The sequence below is a fragment of the Patagioenas fasciata genome, chromosome 1 (genome assembly GCF_037038585.1).
Source record: "Patagioenas fasciata isolate bPatFas1 chromosome 1, bPatFas1.hap1, whole genome shotgun sequence".
NCBI classification, from domain to species: Eukaryota; Metazoa; Chordata; class Aves; order Columbiformes; family Columbidae; genus Patagioenas; species Patagioenas fasciata.
The window spans coordinates 17,523,350-17,546,615 of record NC_092520.1 but is presented as its reverse complement, the minus strand read 5'-3'; the positions used below and the strand labels follow the sequence as shown (position 1 = coordinate 17,546,615).

Genomic DNA, 23,266 nt, shown 5'->3' with positions numbered 1-23,266 from the left:
AAAATATATAGGGAAAGGGGAGAAAAAGAGGGGTTCCCCCTTTTCTTTTTCTCTTTTATTTTTTTTTTAATTTTTGTTTTAGTATTCGTTTGCTCTTCTCTGTCGCTCGCACTCTGCCTCTCTCCCGCTTGCCGCTGCCTTTTCAGCAAGCCATCCCGCCGCGCCGGATTTTTCCCGCAGTCTCCATCGCCGGGGAGCGGTTTCTGTCCGGCTGCAAATGTTGCACATGCAGAAGATGGTGGTGAGTTTGGCGGCGGGGGGGAACGTCTAGTGGCGGCGCGGCGCGGGCGGACATGCGCCGTGCGCCCCCCCCGCTGCCGCCGCCGCCGCCCGCACCGCCGCGGGCGTGGAGAGGCCGCGCGTGTTCGGTTCCGCGCCGCTCCGCGCCGTCCCGCGGAGCCGCCCGCGGCTTGGGGCGCGCACTGCAGGGCTGGCGGTCGCAGCTACCGCGAAAGCGACAGTGGGGTTTTTTGTTTGTTTGGCGTTTTGGTTTGGTTTTCTCGTTTGGTTGTTTTTTATTTTATTTTTCCTTTTCTGTTGCTGGCACAGCCGCGGGCGCGCAGTGGCGCGGAAGTTTTTGCCGCGGGCGTAAGGCGAGAAGGCCAGGCAAGGTCACTGCCCCAGGCGTTGCGCGGAGCGGGGGATGCACGGCCGCTGCAGCCCATAGTTGCGCGGCCGGGGCTGCTGTTATTAAGTATCAATTATTATTAATGAAGGTGATGGGGCGTAGCTGCGTGTGCTGAATAGCCGCGGAGCCGGGGGACGCGGCTGGGGAGGCCAGCCTGGCCCCCCGGGGGTGCTGGCGCTGACGGGCGGGGGCTCCGCGCCCCTGCGCGCTGCGCTCCGCGCGGGAGCCGCGGGACCCTCCTCGCTGTCGGGGTCTGCGGCAGAGGCTGGAGCCGGGAAGCGCTCGGCGCTTGTGGGCACTCACGCCAAAAGGAGGGAGAGCAAATGAAAGGAAAACTTCGTTGATCCTATGCCGTTGCCTTTTATTTTTTAAATTTTTTTGGTGGTAAAAATAGTGGAAGTGTGGTTTTGTTGCCCTTTTTTTTTTTTTTTTTTTTTGTGTGTCTAGACTCTTCCTTTTAGTGCCTTTGGATTTTTCTTTCCAAGCCTTGGAAGTACCCCAGAGCAGCTGCCAGCGGTCTGGGGATATTGCAGTTAATAATTAAAAGATATATATAATAAATGATAGGTAATGAAATCATCCAACAATAGCTGTGTGTCAGAGAAGGGAGCTTCTAGTTTTACGTGTGGCTTTGCAGAGAGATTTCTGTCAGTCACAGGGAATGATTAGAGCTCCAATAAATTAATTTTAAAATGTTAATCGGTAATATGAAAGAATATTGATTTTTAAGGTGAACATTCTGGCTCTGTGTTCAAACACATACATTTGCTCCAAAACCTGAGTTTTGCCTGCTTTCACACAGGTTTGCTTTCTTAGTTTATTACTATAGACCATGTCCCCAGGCTCTTCTGTTTTGTGGTAAAGGACACCCCCTTAAATTGCTGCAGAGGGTGACAGTGATTTCTGAAGCATGATTCTGAGCCACTTACTATCAACCACATACCCCAAAGACTAAGTAAAGAACATGGAAAACAGATATATCTGTAAAAACTTATCTGCATGGGCATGTGCAGCTGTGAATGAGTCTGTGTGTGTGTGTGTTATGGACAGTATGGGGTTCCTGTAAATAAATTGTTCTTTCAGAGATTTTTTTACAGGTCAATGGCAAACAGGCTTAACTTGCATTTCAGAATATTCATTCCTTTATTTTTCAGTAAGTCTTCTGCTTCCCTTTACTTTCCCTCCATGTATTCCCATCCTTCCTTCTAATCTGCAGGCTTGTGCTTCACATTATTCACCCATGGGTTTTTGTGACCTCTGCTTTTGCTCCTGTTTGTCTGTCTTTTCTTCTTAGTTGCTTTGCCTACTTTGTCGCCCTAAATTCTCCCCAAAAAATTGGTTCCTCCTTTCTTTCATCCTTTGGGATTTAACTTTTTGATTTTCTAAATCCAAGTAAAAAGTTATTAAATTGGAATAATACTATCTCTATTCCTTAACGACTTGATGGCTTCTTACCACTAGGAATGCATGAACTTGGAAACAGGTAAAATATTTAGTTAATTTGGTGACCCATACTTACATGCATTCATGCCAAATATGTGTAAAATATTAGGATTTAAGACCCATGTCCATTATACTGCCACAGCCAGTTACTGCCTACCATCTGAGCTAAGGAATATCCTTTGGTCCTTTTCAGATATACGGTAACATGTTAACTTTGAGAGTCCACAAGGAACTATTTTATACGATAGTCTAATCTGACCGAGAGCCTCATCCAGCAGTTCCTACATCAAGTCTGTAATTTCTGTTGGAGTTGGAACATATATTTTAGTGAAACATCCAATCTTGATTTAAAGACTTCAAGAGACGGGAAATCCCTCACTTCCCTGGGTAAGTTGTTCTAGTTGTTACCTACACTCATTTGTTAAAACATGCATTTGTCTAGCTTTGATTTCTAATGTTGACTATCAGAGATCAACCCAGCATTCTTGTAACGGTGTCACTTGGTGGTGTCCCTGGAAATAATCCCATCCTCTCCTTGACACTCCCCTGCTTAGACATCTCAGGATCATTTTTTCAGCTATGGAAAGCAGAGGAAAAGGGAAGAAGCCACAATAGCAATTTTGTATAAAAGACATGAGGGAAAAAAATAGAGTTGCAGTGTCAAAGGGGAAAAATCCCATTTGAGTAAATTTTTAGAAGTGAATGGCAGATGATAAAGCAATTGATCACAAGGTTTATCTTACAGAAAAACTGGAACAGGAAAGGTAACAGGGATGTAATCAAGATTAAGGCTTGAAGAGTGTTACAGAAAGACGAGATAAGTTTTTAGACTGACTGCTGCTCTAGTGGGTTAACTTGGCTGACTACCGAGCGCGCACCAAGATTCTCTCTACACTCCCAACAGGACAGGTGAAGAAAATAAGACTAAAAAGCTCGTGGGTCATTATAAAGATAGGGAGATCACTCACCAGTTACTATCACAGGCAAAACAGACTCAACTTGGAGAAAATAGTTTTAATTCATTGCCATTTAAGAACAGAGTATGATACTGAGAGAAGAAGACAAAACTGTAAAATGCTCTTCCCCACACCTCTTACTGGGCTCAACTTCACTCCTTTTTTGATGACTCTTCTCCCTCCTCTCCCTGAGCAGTGCAGGGGGATGAGGAATGGGGGTTCCGTTCAGTCCCTAACACTTAATCTCTGCTGCTCCTTCCTCCTCATGCTTTTCTCCTGTTCCAGTGTGGGTCCCTCCCATGGGATACTGTCCTTCAGGAACAGACTGCTCCAGCATGGGCTCTCCACGGGCTGCCGTTCCTGACACAAAACCTGCTCCTGCGTAGGATCCTGCCAGGAGCCTGCTCCTGCATGGCCTCTCTAGGGGCTGCAGGCTCCTTCAGGCATCTCCACCTGCTGTAGCGTGGGTCATCCATAGCCTGCAGTGTTGATATCTGCTCCACCTTGGTCTTCTCCATGGGCTGCAGGGGAATCTGTGCTCCAGTTCCTGGAGTACCTCATCCCCCTCCTTCCTCATTGGCCTTGTCATTTGCAGGGCTGTTTCTTTCCCATTTTTCTTACACCTCTCCCATGCAACTGGTGTGCAGTGTTTTTTTACCCTTTCTTAAACATGTTATCTCAGAGGTGCCACCAGCATCATTGATGGGCTCATTTTTGGGGAGTGGTGGGTGGGTCTCCTTTGCAGCTGGATGAAACTGGCTCTGTCTAGCATGGTGGCAGCTCCTGGTGTCTGCTCACAGAGGCCACCCCTGCAGACCTCTTCCCAACAAACAGCCTTGCCACATAAACCCTATAGAGCTGTACACTGCCAAGCAAGAGGAGACCAGAAAGAAGAGCTCATGTGTTTTCCTGTTGGCTACTTGAGAGGTGCTACATGAAGCCACTTCTGGACTGGGGTCCCTGCCTCTCCCTAGTTCCCCTCAGGCAGACTGTGAAGGTTGTGGTAGGTGATGAAGGGAAGGATGGACAAATCTCTGAGTGCCACAACAAAATATCAGAGAAATTAAGAAATTATTTAGATGTTTCATTGCACATATAAAGAGTATGAAGGTGATGGACTAACGGGGTTCTGGAGGGGGACTGCTGATGTTGGTGATGAATGCTTGCTCTTCCTTAGGACACATAGCAACTTGTGTTGGCCATGTCTGGAGGCCCCACTAGAGAAGACTCACTCTTTAGAGCATCATCTGAGAGGCAACTGCTGCAGCACCAGAATGAATCCTGCTGTAGAAGATACATGAATATGATGGTTTTGCCCTCTGACAAGGACTGCAAATATTTGGCTATATTCTTGATCAGATAGTCTCGTGCTTGGACTAAATACATTTATGAAAAGACCCTGCTGGAACAGGAAGAATATGGGAAGATCTGTGCTAGGGAAGAAATGAAGGCTGTATGTTAACCAGGAAGAATAAAACTGAAGAGAAGAATCCAGAAGCATTCACCTTATGGGAAGCCCAGAGAAAAAGCAGGATATGAGAAGACAGACACACTTTGCAGAATAGGCGGACTTTGTGATGCATATGTACTGATAAACACCCACATGCTGAAGTAGCAATTTTGATTCATGTTTATATGTTCTTGCATCCAAAATGCAAATCTCAGCTACACAATCTATGAAAATGATATGTCATTACGTGTCTGGAGACATTTGGCTTTGTGAGGGAGGAGAGAGCTTGGCTGAGAAAGGGGAAAAGTAAAGCTACACTCATTATCAAGGATAAGCTGAAACAGTTAGGAGTACAGAGAGAAGGAAAAGAGAAGGGTGATTTCACTAGTGAGACACAGAAATAAAGATCCACCACCACTCCTCACCACCATGTTCCAGGTGTACCAAAGTAGTGACAGCATGGGAGCAGACAACACTCTGACCCCGGCCCATGTGCCAGTGCTGCTAAATGAGCTCCTTCAGAGCAAGGCTCTCCATGACACAACCATCTAGGCACAGACTTCCATCCCAAAATTATATTCAGTCATTTAGGTTAGTCTTCAAATGCAATTCTCATTGCAGCTTTCACTGTGTGGTCACTGGAAATGCTTCAGCAAGAAATGAATGGTGGAGAAAACAATTGGCTCAACGTGCTGTCCTTTTTTAATCCTTTCTTGCCTTATAAAATGTTGTAGCTCACATATCTGTCAAATAGGTTCATTAGACTGTAAACTCTGGGACAAACTTTTGTGAAGTGCTTAGCATTTCTGAGCAATGAAAAGTTAAAATACAAATCATCTATGTAGAATGTTTTATACTCCACTCTTTGGCATGGTCTCACACCACCTTTCGAAGGGCTGCCAGCAGTACTGAATAGATTAGCATGATACCAGAACTAGACACAGATTCCTTGCAATAGCAGAACTCATTTTCAGGAAATTGCTTTACAGTGTTTTCTCACATTTTCATTCCCATTGGCTTACTCCTCATTCATCTAAATTCTAGGGTAGACTGAATAAGTAATTATTTTTAATAATGTTTCTCATTTAGAGTGTTATGTTGATACCGATACACGTGTAGCACAATGCATTTGGCTTTAAATAAGTTCATCCACTGGTCCCACTCCTTTCTACCACACTGTATGCTTATATCAATCTTCACAAATTTATCAGCCTTCAGAAATTAAAGTGATATGGTAAGAGACCTTGGCTATGAAAGGAAAGGTCATTGTGGTCATCCGCAGAAAATGAAAAATCCTGATGAAACCACACTCATATCAGTCAGAATCATTTCAGTTTGAGAAAAATGTGGTAACACTGATATAATTAAGAACTGCCACATTAAGTTAGGCTTAACGTCCATTTAGAAAAGTATCCTATGTTTAACATTAACTGATGATGGTTTATTAGGAAGAATATGAGAAGCTGAGCATTCCTTCATTTAAACTTGACTTTGGAGATGTTCTTCTTTGCTGAGTGCTCTCACCTCCTGACAGACAGGGCTTTAAGGGTTCTAAACTGAAGATTTCATAGAGATCGTTGTGTTGAAGAGTTGCCTACATTTTTTATTTCCATGTATTTACTTGCAGTGTTTACAGCATCCTATGCAAATGAGCTCTATAATCCCATTCTAAGAAAGTAGTATATTTAGTTTGTTTAAAACTTTATAGTATATTGAACATTCTCTGGCACTTCTCTGAGAAAAAAGAGATAAAAATCATTTACCATGCCATATCATCCACAGTTTTTTATACCTTTGTAGTATCACCCTTCAGTCACCTATTCAGATGTAAAGAATCCTACTCCATCTATTCTGTCCTCCTATATCCTGTAGTCTATATCAGTCCCCCTTGCCACTGTTCTCTCTGCTTCTTACGGCTTTCTGAAAAACTGGACAACAGAGTAGGACACTTTTTTGTTCTTTTTTTTTTTTTTTTTTTTGAGGTATAAAGCTGGTTTCTGCTTGTACTCATTTGCTTTCCTAATCACTCCTAAAATGTCATTTTCTTCTTAGCATCCAGACAATGTTTTCAGAAAACTATCCACAAAGACTTCAAGATCTCTTTCCTGAGTGATAGTAGCTAATTTAGATCCTATCATTGTGTATGTATAGTTAAGGTTATTTCCCCCATGTGCACTACTTTGCATTTTTTATACGAAATTTCATCTGCCATTTTATTGCTCAATCAATTAGTATTGTGAGATTCTTCTGCACTACTTCCCAGACAGCTTAAGTCCCTGAGAATTTGATAGAAGAACAAAACTGTAATCAATGCCCTTTAAATTTGATCTCATCTTTGATAGATTTTTAATGGTGTAATAGGTTTCCTCTGGCCCAGATGTATAACCTGGGCTGCATCATGGGATATACCTGAGAAAGTATGAAAGTTTGAAGCAATGTTTCTTTCCTAAGTACAGCTTATTGCAGTAGTAAATGCCAGGAAGTTCTGAAGGATGGGACAATTTCCTCATCAATTAGAGGTGTTTGTGTGGGGAAAATACACCAACTTAAATGCATTCCACCTGAGCCCATCTGGCCTTGTTTATACAGTGAAAAAAGATCAAATTTGCTAATGCTGGTTTCTGCCCATCACTTACAATTCCTGAATTCTAAATGAGTTATTGATAGTCTTCTAGGCACTGTATAAGTAAGACCAACTGTCAGTAAGTTTACGTGAAATAATAGCGTTTAAAATAAGTGTATTTAATTCCCATTTTTATACTTACTCATTTAAATACTTTTCTAAAGCAGCAAAGAAAGGGTTCCTCTGAGTGTATTTGAGGTGTCTGGCTGGTAATCACCTGCACTGCAAAGTCTGGCCAACCTGTCCATCCCCTAAAAGGGAAGGTGCAGGTTAAGAAAGGCTCTTCACCCATACCTCCCTCTACTATGGACTGGAGGCATGCGTATAGCCCTCCTGAATCATACAGCACTTAAAAATTGCCTTCTTTAACTAGAAGTAGGATATTGATTCTACAACTTCTATGCAAACAACAGCCACAGTAACAGGGAACCCCTCCACACAGTTGGAAACTTTGCAGTGAAACTACATTCGGTGGGGAATAAGATGGGAAGAAATGAGAAGAAAATAATCAAGAGACAAGAACTTGCATTAGATAATTATAGATATTTGGAATGTGAATTATTATGAATAAAAAGTGTTTCTCCCTAAATGAAAAAAAAAAAAAAAGTTCCTTTAGATTCTATTGAGGGAAAAAGAAAAATCAAAACATCACTGTATTTCCATGAAAAAAAGTAAGATTTCCCCTGAAACCTTTTTTTTTTTTCTTTTTTTTTTTTTTCCCCAACAGTTCATGGAAAATGTTTTTCTTACCAGCTCTCATTAAAATGTTTTGCCATAACCCCTGTGACAGAATCTAAGCAACAGAGTAAGGAAGATGTCAGAATAGTATAAAGAATGGCATCTGTTCACTACACAGAGTATCTTGCTGTGTTTGCCTAATTGTAATTTCCTGTAAAAAGAAAAAAAAATCCACTTTGTATGTTTTTTTAGCTAATTTCTCTTGTTCACCTCCCTAGTGCTGCCACCTGCATAGAAGGGTGATCTGGTTTCTCTGTCTTGCCCACACCACTCTCGCAGAGTCACCACATCAGCTTCAGCTGCAGAAGTGTCACTATCAGTGATGCTGGATGAGCGAAAAGGATAAATATGAATTCCAGATCCAGGGGAAGAAAGGTGATGGTGAAATTGTTGAGAATAAGCAAACTTGATAAAAAATCTTCCAAGCATAATAACCAGGAAACCTTCTATGCTGTTTCTACAAAATCATACTTATAGAATGTAAGTACAGTTTGATACACTAAATAGCTTGTAAAAATTAGTGTTAGTGAGGTGTATTGCCAATAACAATGATAGTTTCACCTATGTCCTATGATCTAGTCTTACCTTTCCTGGTTCCTAACAGACCCATACCTGCATGTTTGAGAGGTAAATATGCTGCCTTCATACGATCTATACTTTTATATCAGTTACACGAAACTATTCCTCAGCTCCAGGAAAAAAAAAAAATATTGCTTTTCTTAACATGCAGACACACACACACACACACACACTCTTTTATTTTCTGCTTAATTTTCAGTTTAATTAGGGGTCGTACAACATTGTGTGTATTAGAGGATGCATTTTCAGCCCAGAGTTTTGGTATTTCTGTATTCAAACTTGTATTATTCTCTTTATGGTGGGGTTATAAATTTATCTCAAATAAATCTGGCTGTTTGCCTCAGCTCTAGCTGGCTTCCAGCACTCGCCCCCCACACTGCAAAAGCCACAGATTGGCTAATTGCTGCCATTCAGCTATAACCATGTGCTGTGCGTTTGTAGAACTAGAATCTGTTTTGTTAGAAAAAAAGTCAGAACTGTCTTTGATGCCTTAAGTGCTGCAAGCATATCTGGTATTTATTGAAAAGTGTATGTTCCTATAAGTATTCTGGTAGACAAGACATGTCTGGTTTTATCCAGTTATTTCTTCTTTAAATAATGTATAAAGATCAGTTTTCCTAGCCGACATGAAGGTGGTTATGTTTGTTACATTACTAGGTGAAGTTACATGAAGCAAACCGGTGCTGTAATGATCTCATCTAGCAATGAAATCCTTTAAAAGCAATTAATTTTGAAGCTGTTGATTTATTTGATATTTGATACATAGCAATACATACTCTGTGAAGCTAGGGATTATTCATAGAAAGTTTATCCGCGGAGCATCTTTTAAAACAAGTCAGATTTTGTCCTAATCATTCATGCAGACACACTTATAAAAATTATCCAAAATACATTTTATGGCAACTTCCTCTGTCTTTGGCTGTGCTGAATAGCACTGTGATCTGTAAGTAAGCACAACGGAAGCAGCGGTGCCTTTTTGGGAAGAAAATGGTATTCTGCAAAAGGGTGAAATTATCTAACCTTATGTCACTGAGAGCACTCTCTTAAAAAATCCATAAATGGTTCTTGCTAAAGCACATCATGTGGTCATCAAATTAGAAATGCAGGGATGGAATAGATTTCCAAAGGTTACATAGTCCAGTCCCCTGGCACTGGGAAAGGATCAAATACACTAGAGCTTCCCACAGAGGTTTTTGTCTGGTACTTTTTTTTAGAATTTCTACTAAAAGACTTTCTGAGGGTGTCCTGTTCAGGCTTTTTTTCCTCTCTATTTTTTTTTTTTTTCTTTTCTTAATATATGACCTATATAGTCTTTACTGCAAGTTAAACTGGGTTCTTTTTGTCTTTCTTTCTCTTGAACAATTGGTAACAATCGATCATTGTCTTTCCTATTAACAATCTTCCATATCCTGGAAGATTTACCAAGTCTTTACCTGCCTAGACTATTAGAAACCCTTTTTCTGCAGTCTTCCCTCATAGATAATGTGTTCTGAGCCCTCTTCTCTTTTGTACTGTTTTCTGCTGTATTCTTTCCAATGACTACATGGGTTTTGGAGGATGGAACCGAAGACTGCTCACACTGCTTCAGCTGCATTCTACCTGGAAACAAGTAGAACAAAATGATCCTCACCCATATCTCACCTGCAAAATTCTTGACAACACGAGATATTCCCTTTCCTCCCTTTGCAGTAATACTGCACTGTTGACGCACAGGTCATTTTTCATACACTTAAACTTGCAGATCCTTTTTCTCATTTTAGGTGTTCGTTTTGCCTTACTAGTCATTGTGCTCTGAACTTTTTTTTTTTTTTTTTTTTTAATCCTGGATTATGTCTTTATTTTGACAGCGTTGAATTCTGAAGTTGTTCTCCAGACATCCTGGTTTCATCTTCAAATTTTATCCATTTACTTTGTAATGCATATTTTAAATGAGAACAGAGTTGAACAGAGTTGGGTCTGGAATCTCTGAGGGGACCAGCTTGAAAGAGAATCCCCATTTGGTGCTGATAGCTGTACTTTGGGAAGAGCTTTTCAAGCAGTCACACACTGTCCTTATTTTTTTTTTCTAGATGACATTTCCCTCATTTTTCCTGTGAGAATTCATTATAGAAAAATATTAAAAGTCTTACTGTACTCAAGATACAACATATTTATTTTCCTTTTTAACCAGTATTCCAGTTATCCTGTCCAAGAAGGAGATTAGTTTGGCTTGACATAGTTTGTTCTTGAAAAATCCATGTTGGTTTTAAAATTATTCGTCAGGTGCTTGTCACCATTTACACATTATTCAATTTTTCTGTAGTTTATAGTTACGCAAAGTGGTCTGTTTTCTTTGTATTCTCCATTATCTGCTTTTAAAAGTTACATAGTTACTTGTTTTCTGAGACTATCCTCATCTAATGACTCCTTACATGTAGTCACTAATGCTTCAAATACAGTGTTATTTATTTCTTTATGCATTTGGAGGTAAATTAAATCAATTCATGGACACTTTAATAAATAAAACTCATTTAGAAATATTAGATATTGTGTCTTAACTACTAAAATTCAGATGTCTTTCAAATAATTTAGAAGGTTTAAAAGCAGCTTGAAGGAATCACCATTATAAATCTATGCTTCAAATTATGCTAGTGGTATTTGAAGTAACAAAAGCCTGTTTTGCACAGGTAGGTCAGACACTTTTAAAGCTACTTAATTGCAGTTCTTTGGGAGTATTTCACTTTTTGTTCCTTGAAATGTTTTCTTGTTGCATTATCTTGTAAGCTAAGGAGCTAAAGCAATGGTTCAATAATGCAGTATTTAAGGAAGCATCTGAGTAGCGAGAAGACAGTGTAATGCCCCAGGTGAACAGATTATTTCTTTAGACATATTTCAAACATATTCGTGTTGTACATGTACCTGATGCACCCAGCATGTGTAAACTTTGCCGAGAGTTTTTACATTCAGATCAGGTAAACCTCCAGCCAAATACACTCATGAATACAAAAGTAATTACTGAGCTCTAAGGACACATTGCAATGACATTATCATTTGTCAGCAGGATACCAGTGACTGCTGTCATGGAAAATTTACATTAGCATCATTGTTAAATAGTCTGTTTACTAGTTTCTTAATGACCTGCAGCAAACAATGATTTGAATTACTTTATGAAGTTCAGCGTGGCAGGCTGCATTTATGTTGAATGTATTTTCATAGGTTAATGATATTAAGATAGAATCAACAGCAGCTGTCATGTCATAAGCAACCAAATTGTCCGTGAGTAGGTCTGTGTGGCAGTTACTTTTTGTGACACTGATGTTCATTAAAGATACCTAGTTAGTTTTAAAATACAATGCAAGTAGCCTGATAGCTGTGCCAGCATGAAGCGCAGTGAGAGTTCTGAAAATCCATCTCATGGGTTATGAAAAGCAGGACTTACTAAGTCAAAGCTGCCAAGAGATGTTCACTGTAGCATCCAGCCCAGATCAGAAGTTTCTGGGATGGCAGTGTAGACAAATTGAGACATATGTGGTTTTCTTTGTAATTATGTCTTAAGAGAGACTCAAGAAACACTGAGAAATGCCAAGAAATTGTTTTGTTAGATTTCACTGGCAGATTTCATCTGCTACTTGACAGCTGAGAATTTGGAACTTTCATTTTAACTTTCACAAATTATTATTTGATCTGTAATCAGATGTTTCTGTAGATTAATTAAAACTTATCAACTGAAAAAAATATACATGCCTTCTGATAATGCATGACAAATATTACATGTATTAGATATTTGGGAGAATTCTTTATCTGAGATTTCTAACGAGTTTCGTAGAGGAAAAAATAGATTTGAGACTGTAATTGGGTGTATGTGATAAAAAGGAAATATTCTTGGAGACATCAGTGTGAAGTATCTTAATGTATTTTTCTTTATCAAAGATAGTAAAAAATATTGGTCTAGCTAACTTGAGAGTAACCAAAATTCATAAAGAGATACTTCTTATAATGTTACTTTTGTAGAATGATGGTGGTTGTGGTCAGTCCATGACACTTGCTCCCTGGTGCAGCATGGGCTCTCCTTGGCAGCAGGTTTCTTCAGAAGATGTCCACTTGCTGTGGCCTGAGGTCCTCCATGGCTGTGGTTTCGGTGTCTTCTCCACCAGTCTCTTTCACAGGCTGCAGTGGAATCTGCTCTGGCACCTGGAGCACCTGCTTCCCTCCTTCTTCACCAACCTTGGTGTCTGCAAGGCTGTTTCTCCCACTTCTTTTGCTCACCCCTCACACCACTATGAGGCATTTTGCTCGTTCTTAAATAGGCTTTCCCAGAAGCACCACCATCTTGGCTGCTGTGCTCTGTGGTGGGGCCACTGAAGGCACCTGGAACCGTCTGAAACCATCTGGAACCATCCTCTCCTCCCAGCTGGTCAGTGACAGCCGCCGCAGTGCCTGCTGTCACTTCAGAAATGGGCATCAGTAATTTCTGCCTCCATGCACCTGTGTGTACTGGTGTGTTTTCTGACAGCTCACTAGTTTTCAGCTAATCACTTAATGATATGCAGGGAGTATTGAAGAGAAAACCCATCAGAAAACTTGTGAAGTGACGTGCACTTTTGCACCAATCTGAATATTAACAGGAACACATTTAATAGCTTTATGAAACAATATAGGAATGATATGAATGTAAGAATCCCTCATTTTATGTTACTTACTAGAAAGGAGTTTGGGGGAATTTTGCTAACCATGCTTCACTCTCTTCATTTTGAAATTAAGGGCTTGTTTGTGTGTGTGTATGTAGATTGTACTAACTCTCCTACAAGTAAAATGTCTGAATTTCTTTTCATATCTTCATCATTACATTCAGTAAGCTTTCTAGCCTTTTTAAATCTTTTTTGTAGATTTTATTAGATTTTACAGAACAAATTGTTTTTGAAGGAAACTGATCCTAAAGGAAAATGCCTTTGCATTTATTATGAACAATTACCACTATTCCATGTGCACAAGATGAAATGTCTCCTCCATTTCCATCCATTACAGACTGCCCTGCAGCACTGAGGGCTTCCATGGGCACTGAGTGGTGTGGGTGTCCATCTTCAACAGTTTTTGACATTTTTTGAATTTAGGCTACAGTATAGTCGCAGAAGGAGAAACAGCAGCCTTAGAGAAAGGATGCTTGGTTGGTCATATAAATACATAGAAATATATATTCAAGGGCACTTCACGTGGAAGAATATTTAAAATTCAGTGTTTCAAAATGTTATTTGTCAGTGCATCACTGTAGTATATTCCTCAGATTTCTCAATTTCCAGAAAGGTTCTTGTAGGAAAAGATGGTTTCAAATTTGCTACTAAATATTTACTCACTTGAGTAATGACTACACTCTGGGTCAGAATTACATGGGAAATGTTCAAAATAAGTGTTTAAGAGCAGTTTATGATAAATAATGTATGTCTAAAAAGGAACTAATTTAAAACAACAAATGCAGTTCCGATTCCTTGATTTTCACACTTCTAAGTGCTCGATTTTACTATTTTAGCTGCGTATGTCTTAGGGCTTTTAATCTCCTGCAGCATTACACTTAGAAGGAAGTAAAAAAGCTGCTCCAACAGGGTAACTACTGACTTTCAAACTGAGAAAAGACATTTTTCAAGCCTCATTATTTCTTATTTCAAAATTATATTAGAAACTGTACTTGTCTTTTCTTAATTTTTTCTCATAATAGTCAGAGCCTTTGAACACATTTATATCTACCTATATGGAAGGACCTTTCACTGTTATCCAAAACCAGTAATATGACTGCATCTAGTCCAACCTGCTCTGCTCTTTGAAAAGGGGTGGACTAGATGACCTTTAAAGGTCCCTTCCAACCCCAAATATTCTATGATTCTAGGTTCTTACACAAAAAATTTTAGAAGCTTCTCACTGAAGATGAAATTTACTCTGCTAACAGAAATTTATGCAAAGGCTCAGAAACCTTGTTTTTATAGGACAGGTTGAGTCCTGGCTAAACTAAAGAATGAGCTTTTTCTGGAGGAAGCCTGCATATAGAAACAGTGGCACTTACTGGAAGAAATGAAGGGATTTGCTATAGAGTAGAGGAGTGAATAATCAGAACACTTGAAAATTTATAATATCCTGTTAGTTTATCCAGATTAAAAAAAAAATAATATTCCAACCAAGTACAGTATATTTTTATAAGGAAAAACTTAATTAAGCATAGTTAAGATTTAGGAAATAGTGAAACATTAGGTATATTGACCTTTTTTTTTTTTGTAAGATATTTGTTATCTGTAATTCAAGACCAGTCATTGGCACTAGCTGAAGATTTCATTGACATTGGAGTTGAGAGCTGGGGATTTTGACCTAAGGGAACAAATACGTCCTTAGTTTTAAAGAGCTCAAAACAAGATCAGGTTGAGTGCTAGATACTGTATCAAAAAAGGACAATTAATTTTAGGAGGCAGACTGATGCATTATTTTAATCCTTTCTCTTCCTAATATTTTATTTAATCCGTATTGTCTGGTCTACCATTGTGAGGCAGTAATTCTAATTATGGGATCGATTTTCCAGCTTTGGTTTTTAGTATGACTTGTCACCCCATATCTGAATACCTGCATACCTGGCTTGAGCGTCCTGTTTCAAATGTGTGATTTCAAAGTTGAAGAGAATCCAGCTCTTCCAGAAATGCTGCATCAGGCAACTTTCTCCCTAATTATTCCCCCCTAGTGGGTGACCAACCTTTGGAAAGTTGACTTAATGACTTAATTGATAAAAGTGTCATTAAGTTCGGCAAAAAATATCAAAAGCTTACAAAATAAAACCAACATAGCATATTTTTTCTGCTGAAGTAAACAAACATGAAAATACTCGTGGATTAACTTCTTTCTAATAGTCGTCTGGAAATAGCAGATGGTTGTGATGGTTTACAACATGTGGATGTGCATACCTGCCATTGTTCTGGTTTTGCCAGCTTGCTTCTGCTTGGAAATCAGCAAAACCCAGTGTTAATTAGAAAATCCTAGGTTTGTTGCATCCCAAATGGAGAAAAATAACAGAATGAATGCTGGTTTTGGTGTTTTCCGTGACCTTGGTACATCTCGCTTTGGAGGAGATCAAAGTCGTGTCAGGAAAGCTAACTTCACAGTTTCGGTGCACTCGATCCATGCAAGTGAAAATAGAGACATATATTGTGGCTACAATGAGAAAACAAATATATTGACCTAATTCTGAACCTAAAGACATGGTCAAATTGCAAAATAAAAAGTCTTGCAGTGTGCCAAACTTACCAGAATAAGAGACAGTGGCCTGAAAGGGCATCAATTTCAATCTTTAGCTGTTATGTGTGAAACTGAAATTGCTGTATTTCTCCCTTAGTAGTTCTAGAAATGTATGGTAATGACAGAAAGGGAGGAAATGTTACTGTATAGCCATCTTCATATATGCAAAACTACTGAAAACTGTAGCAAATTGAAACACAGACTGCTATTTGGATAAAATTTCGAGGAAATTGGTTATGGCTTTTTCTCTTGAACAGTGTCAGTTTTCATAGTTATTCTTTGTCTTTTACACTTATACAGAGTTGGTTGAACTTTTTAGAAAAAAATGTTTCTCAAGAGTTTAGACCTATTTCCTCAGGCAGAGGAAAGAAAGAAATCTTGTAGAAATTCAGTAGTCTGAATTCCAAGATATTTGAAGTTGTTCTTATTACTAATGTTAAAGAGTTCTGAGATTCCTTCAGGTACTGTACACATGAAAGACACAAAGTTTACTGTTTGGATGGTCCACTGAAAAAGTTTATAATAGGAGAGAAACCCCAGCCAAATAGAGAAGTGGGGACTGGCTGAGAAGAATGACAGGTAATAGTAAAACCAGTGATAGCTAGATAGATTTAGACATGCTTGAATGCTTTCCAAATGGTCAAGGTTTACTGCAGTTGCTTTAGGATTTCCTTCTTGACACAAGATGATTCCCAAAGTGTCAGCACATCAAAGCAACCTATCAATTAGTGTTAATAGGACTTTAAGAGATGATACTACATGAATTTGAGAAGTTTGACTGTTTGTGTATTATGTTCTCAAATGTAGGACAAAGTTCAACAATATAATTTAAATATACCATATAGAGTGCATGTCCCAAATACTTACACATTAAGGTCTTGACCCTGTAAAATTATTCACATATATAACTTCACATACAATTAATTCTACTGTCTCCAAATAACCACTCAAAGTTAATATAATGAAGAATGGTTCATCGTGTTTCAAGAATGAGATACTAAAATGACATATAACATACAAAGCTGAAGTATGGGGAAGAATTATTGTGATGGTCCATAACTTAAAGCAGCAAACAGTTTAAATCCTACATCTGCTCATCCAAAGAGCAACCTGTGAAAATCAATTGAAACAGTTGCTTGACTGACTGACTGATTGACTGATTGGTATTATATACTTTGACCTTTAAGTCTCAGTGAACATTTACACACATTCATCATGTGGTTCATGGTTCATGCTTTTTGAATACAGCTGTAGAACTAGGCTTTAAAAGAGGACTACATTTGTATTTATTGTGTATTATTTAAAGGCCTCTATTCGTAGAGCCCAGCAATATCTCTTATCTCTAACCTCTGCCTTGTGGACTGGGCTCTCATTTTGGTTTAGGATCACAACTTACAGTTGTAGCAATGGAATATCAGCTATCTCCTCAAAAGCTGTTGTTTTCAGGAAGTATATAAATTTGAAATGGAAATAAATTCTCCACTGAACATTTGCTGCCATGTCATCAGTTTTTCAGAAGCTTCAACATTCAGACTCTTCGACAGTAGGGAAGATCCTCAAAAAGTGAATAGACTTTTTAAGAAAGACACATATTTACAAAATGACTGTGTTTTTTCTTCTTATACTGCTATATAAAATATCCAAGAAGAATTTGAGGTGTTCCAAATGTTTTACCTATAAAAGTCTTGTTAAAATTACTAGTAAGTGTATCAGATGTATAGACAAAAAGTATGATACAGAGGAGATAAAGATACAAAATATAACATTCAGGTTTATGATTTATGTGCAGATATTCTCAGGAGAATATGGATATGTTACAATAATTTGTAAATGTAGGCTTGTCACATGTGGTAGATTTAGTGTTGATGGTATAGTTCTTCTGAAATGGTGTTATGCTTGATATCACAACCAAATTGAAAATGGAGCAGAAGGAGACTAATATTTGAGCCTCCAACAGAACCTGAAGTGTCATGTGATCTGGCATGTCCTTCTCATTACTCTTTCCTTTTTTGTCCTGTGTTACTGATCTTTTCTTCTAGTTGAAGATCAAACTAATCTACTCATATAAAAAGGATTTTAGACGGTAACCATGATACTTAGTAGAGTTACTAACATTTCAGAAAGGTTGTCAGTTAGGGATTTTTTTTATTATTATTAACACATATTTCATGGTTGGGTCAGAAGAAGACTCTGGGGCATAGAACTATTGTTATTTGGAAAATCTCTAAGGAAATGAAGGGTGTGAAATTAAATAACAAAAAGTCACCTTTACCATAAGACAAAAAGATAAGCTGTTTAATAGAGTGGTACTGGAAAATGACTGCTGAATGGTACTTCTTAAAAAGTTCTTAAATTGTTGCCCATATGTGCGTATCATGGTTTAACCCAAGCTAGCAACACAACCACGCTGGCCACTCACTCCCTTCCCCGCCCCCCCCGCCCAAATAGGGGAGAGAATCAAAAGGGAAGGGAGAAACTTGTATTGAGACAAACACAGTTTAATAAGATAACAAAATACTAATACACTACAAGTAAATATGTATATAAAATAGAAATAAAATTACTCCAGGCAATTCCAAATGAACTCCGTCCACAACTGAGCAGCCAGTCCCAAGAAGACACACCTGGTCCTAAAGCTGATCCCAGAGAGAGAAAAAAAAAAGGTGGAAAGGCTCAGAGGCCTTTGCAAAATGGCAAAAGGCCAAACTAAACATCCCGATTCAAACTCCCCTGGTTACAACAAAAAGAGCAGAAAAAAAACAACACCCATGTGCAAGAGAAAGCATCTGAGACCCAGAGCAAGGGCAGGAATGCCTGAGAGAGAGAGAATGACTTTAATGGGATGGAATACTCTTATGGATCAGTCTGGATGTCACTGGAGCTCCGCCCCATCCATGCCCCCCATCCTTGCTGCCTCACACCTGTGGGCAGAGCGCTCAGAATGTCCTTGGCTCTCAAACCAAAGCAATTAAAAACATGAGCTCTGTGCTGGGGTGTTATCTCTTGTTCTCAAACTGAGTCCAAATAATGACCGTGCTAGCTATGAAAAAGAAAGGTTTCTAACTGCATGAAGAAAATGAACCTATTTTCAGTCAAACCAGCACAGTGAGTTTGAAAATAATGCCATCTGATTGTTTATTTAATGGTGATAAGACTTAGAGGTGTCATTGATTCAACAACATAGTGAAGACAAGCCATAATTCTAGGTAAAAGTTTAGGTTTATAGTTTTTTTTAAACAACATATATCTATTATAGAAGTTTTCTATATACTTCCTGTTGCCTTAACACTATAGAAGCTTTTTTTTCCTCTCTTGTGAACACTGCCCAGGAATGATAAAGCAACTATATGAAATTAATGTCAAATGCTGCTATAAATTTGCTGCTAGGATACCAAGTTAGTGTATTGATTTTTTCAATCTAGTACATATTCTTTTTATAAACAAACTTGATCATGTGCCTATTGATATATTGCAGATGTAAATTTTATTAGAAAATATAGGAAGAAAGTAATAAAAGCAATGAACGGCAATGACTATCAGCAAATTCCATTAGTAAAGAGATAAAATTTCAAGCAAGCTTATTGTTTTTTAAAGAGGTTTTGATTATACCAGGAGGCCAGAATTGACTGATATAAGATAGCTCCAAATAATTTGAAAAAGGAAGTTCCTTTTCACCAACTGGAAGAGAACAGGAAGTTTTCCATACTTTTTTATTTTATATGTATCCTGATTCACAAGTAAATCAACTAGCACAAGAAATGATACACTGAAAGTAACCCAGACAGATGTTGGTGGCAAGTGTCAGTCTTCTCCTGGACCTGGATCATGCGTTAAACAACAGTTTTAAAATGTCAGATTGTGATAATGCCTTCAAATACCACTAGAATGCCAGGACTTCTCAGTCTTTTTTAGGAAAATGAATTTATTGAGTAGCATGTAGGAAAATGAGATAACTGGGTCGTGAAAGCAGACAAAACCAGTGAGACAAGCGGGAAAGGAGGTGAATGCTGATGCAAGTTCCCAGTCCAGACTGGGTGGGTGAAAATTATAAATCAGAGACAGTGTCACTGTCTCACCTGTCCTACCACTGCAGCTAGCAATAGTTAATGAGCTCATTTCATGTATTCTGGAAATGCAAAACAGGATAAAAGCATTATTGTTGAATTTTCCTTAAGGCTCAGACACCTGCTCCTGCTCTATGTTTCCTGCACAATGCTACCAACAGTTCACATTATAGAAGCATCATTGTTTTGATGAATCGCTTATTGTCCTAATAAGGGTGCATACAACCTCCGTTTTGTGAGAGTACTAAAAAATGAGCAGTTTTTTAAATCCAACACATTTCTATTTTAAAAGCTTTTGTAAATCAATTTAGCTATGTCACAGAGTTTCATTGGGAAATGCGAAAACAACTCTTTTCCAGCAAGCTAAGCTTGCAAAGGGCAACATGCTATTATTTTACAGCTCAGTACTTTCCATTTTTCATTTCTGAGATTTGCACTTTGGTTTGAATGACAAATATTTTTGCATATGATTGTTAGGTGCAGACGAGTTCACTTTACATACAGGTGTAGGGGTCCTGAGGGCACAAATAATCCTTGATATCCCTGAGCAGCCTCACCCAGGACCTGCCTACACCTCCTGACTGAGGGCTCCATTTAAGCCCAGTCCTGGGCTACCAGTCCCTGTCTGAGCCTTGTTGTAGGGGTATATGCCTCTACTCTTGTTCCTTAATTATTGCTTGAATTTCCTGGCTGGACCTTGCTGCCTTGCCATTGCCAGATGATCACTGGGCTGTTGAGAGGAACCTGTGCTGTCCCTGCCCTGTTTTCCAGCAGGGACTGTGGACCCTGGCTCATCTCCCCCAGGCCATACTCCTGCTCCTGCTGCACCCTCGCAACAAGCTGTCTTCACACCATCCCGCTAAATAAATGTAGGGTGTTGCCAGAGCACCACCGAATCGTAGCTTGTGGAGCAGCTCTGTTTCTGTACTGAAAGGCTATGCAGAGATTGCTGGTGACTGGATGTAGCTCCAGTTTGCCTCCTTCAAACAGGCATTGCTACTGCTCAAACACTTTCCTCTAGGCATCAGCAGTGTGTGGCTTATGACAAGCAGCCCAGAAGTTCTCACTCTGTGCAATATTTTGAAAACCTGTCTGAGGGAACTTATTCTGTGCAAGCGCATGGAGTTTGCATGTCTTCAAATCCTACTGCTTCCAGTAGCACAGAAAATGCTAGCTAGACATTTATTGTTATCCTAGCCTACCTTTAATGGACACCTGGTAATCTGCAGTAAACATGTTGCTAAATCACAGAGAGATTATGGGGCAGAGGAAAGGACTCACTAAATAGAGAGAAAAAAGAGCAGACTACCTGAGATGCTTAAAGCCTTTGTTGATGATTACAAAATCCTGCCCCTTCCTGCACAGTGTGGGCAATGGATAGGACTCCCTTCTGCAAGCTGATGGACTTCACTTCTGTATTTGTCACAACTTAGAAAACCCTAATACATGCTGCATGTTTTGGTGGGGGATACTCTGCTGTCTCCTGATGGCAGTGGTCCATTGTATAAATAGTTGATTACTTAGTAGGTCAAAGACAGAAATCCAGTTATTTCCTAGTATGACAATTCAGAAAAATAATCCATAAGAGGGAATAATGCTAATCAAGAGCTGTTTGGGGCCTGTTAGCAAAAAAAAAAAAAAAAACCACAACAAACCCAGAAGTCACTACACAAGAATACTGTCCTTTTTGTTCCACTCTTTCATTCTGTTCTCCATTCAAGAGAGGAACTTGCTAGGTAATTTTCATTTTCATGTGGTGAGGAATTGTCCCTTGTTACTTTTTGTAGTTCCCATGGAAGGCCAGCTACAATCCAGCATATTCACTATACAATGCATGTTTTATTACTTACAAGTGGTGGTATCAAGCAGACTGTTAGTTTATCTCTTGTACTGCAGAGTGTTCTCCTATTTCAGAGCAGCCTGGGACTGCACTGTGTATTTTGCCTGTTTTTATTCTATTTCAAGCTCTAAATCTCATTTCTTGTTCTCTAAATTCAGCAATATTTTCCTTCTTTATGTGTCAGTCAATGACAATTCATGTTATGGTTTTCCTGACATCCTAACTAACATTTTCACCAATTTTATTCTCATTTTGTTTTCCTTCCATGCTTCTGCTTATGTTTGTGCTAGTGTTTAGGAGTTTGCAGGTGTTTTCAGAATCATTACATCACTGAGCGGCCAAGGTTGAAAGGAACCTCTGGAGTTCATCTTGTCCAACCACCTTGCCCAGGACAGGTCTGTGTCTAGATGGCTTCTGAATATGTCCAAGGATGGTGAATCCACAAACTATCTGATCAGCCTGTTCCAGTTTGATGTTCTTGCCCAGTTTAGAGACAAATTAAAGCTGCACAAACATCCATGTTTCTTCCTGTAGAACAATGCTGAAAATAAGACATGGCCAGGTACCAGGCTCAGATTTGCCTTGTTGTTCCTTGTGAGATAACCTTCCAGTCCATTTTCAGGCTCTATCAGGCTGCTCTGACCTCAGCACATGTACATTAAACTATCATTGCAGGTACTCTAAGACAAAGAATTGTATTTGTTACTGGCACCCAAATATATTTCATATTCAGGCAGTGCTGCATGAATGGACAGATTACTGCTACATTTGTTTTTATACTTTCTCTTTACTATGTATACACTTCTAACAAATATGTTTTTGTTGGGTTCTTTTTCCATATTATACCTAAACAAATTCATTTTTCTTCTAGATTGGACAAGTTGCTGGAGCAGCACCCTGAGGAATGGTAAACATGCATTTTTCTTTCAAGCAGGTACTGTTACAAACACTTGCTTTTAAAAACTTTTGCCTTTGTGAACTAGTAGTCTTATTGTTACATCTGCAATAGATAAGGTTACTGCTGATTGTACAATATTTCCTAATTCCAGAGCTTTTTAAAGAGGACTGGGTTGTTGCTGCTTTGATATATGTATCTGTCAAAATTTCTTTAACATCCTTCTCATTTCTCTTTGCGTAATTAATCAAATATCCAGAAAAGTTCTAATATCTCTGGAATTCTTAAGCTGAAATGCAGGATACTAACATTTCTGAGGTAAAAAGACAGTTGAAATCATTTAGAAAATCCTGCTTTGGAAGTACAATAGTGGCCCACATTTTTGTGTGTGTGTGTTTTGTTTGGGTTTTTTTGTTTGTTTTTGCTTTGTTTGTTTTTGTGTAACTTCCTGTTGTGTTAGAAGCTACTGTGGAATTCTGAGTTATTTGACAGAGTTCTTCGAAGTCTGAAGTTACTACTGGCCTCAGGATTAAATTCTGTTCTTAGGAATGTTATTGACTTTTCTGTTTCCTGGGTAGCCTGTAAGAGCAGGAGAATTCCCTTCATCTGGGGACAAGCAACTAATCAATCTGATGACCTAGAATAACTGTGCCGCAATTTATGCTATAAAGTTTAGCTGAAGACATGCACTAAAAATTGTTTTGCAAAATACCCATTCAAGAGAAAACCAAAACATATAACAGTATTTTTTCTCACGGTAGTGGGCATAAGATTACATCATGGAGATAATAATATTTAAAACAAC

The 23,266-nt window shown here is 38.9% G+C and overlaps 1 long non-coding RNA gene across 2 annotated transcripts; it reads left to right on the top strand.

The window, feature by feature from the left end:
• The first annotated feature begins 150 nt into the window (after window positions 1-150).
• Window positions 151-22,501, top strand: LOC139827115 (uncharacterized). 2 transcript variants are annotated; one of them, XR_011737314.1, is made up of 3 exons: window positions 151-241; window positions 2,265-2,458; window positions 22,438-22,501. It is a non-coding gene; the product is annotated as an uncharacterized lncRNA (long non-coding RNA). The 2 variants fall into 2 exon arrangements; XR_011737315.1 differs by lacking the exon at window positions 22,438-22,501 and adding an exon at window positions 3,313-3,393.
• Window positions 22,502-23,266: the final 765 nt, after the last annotated feature.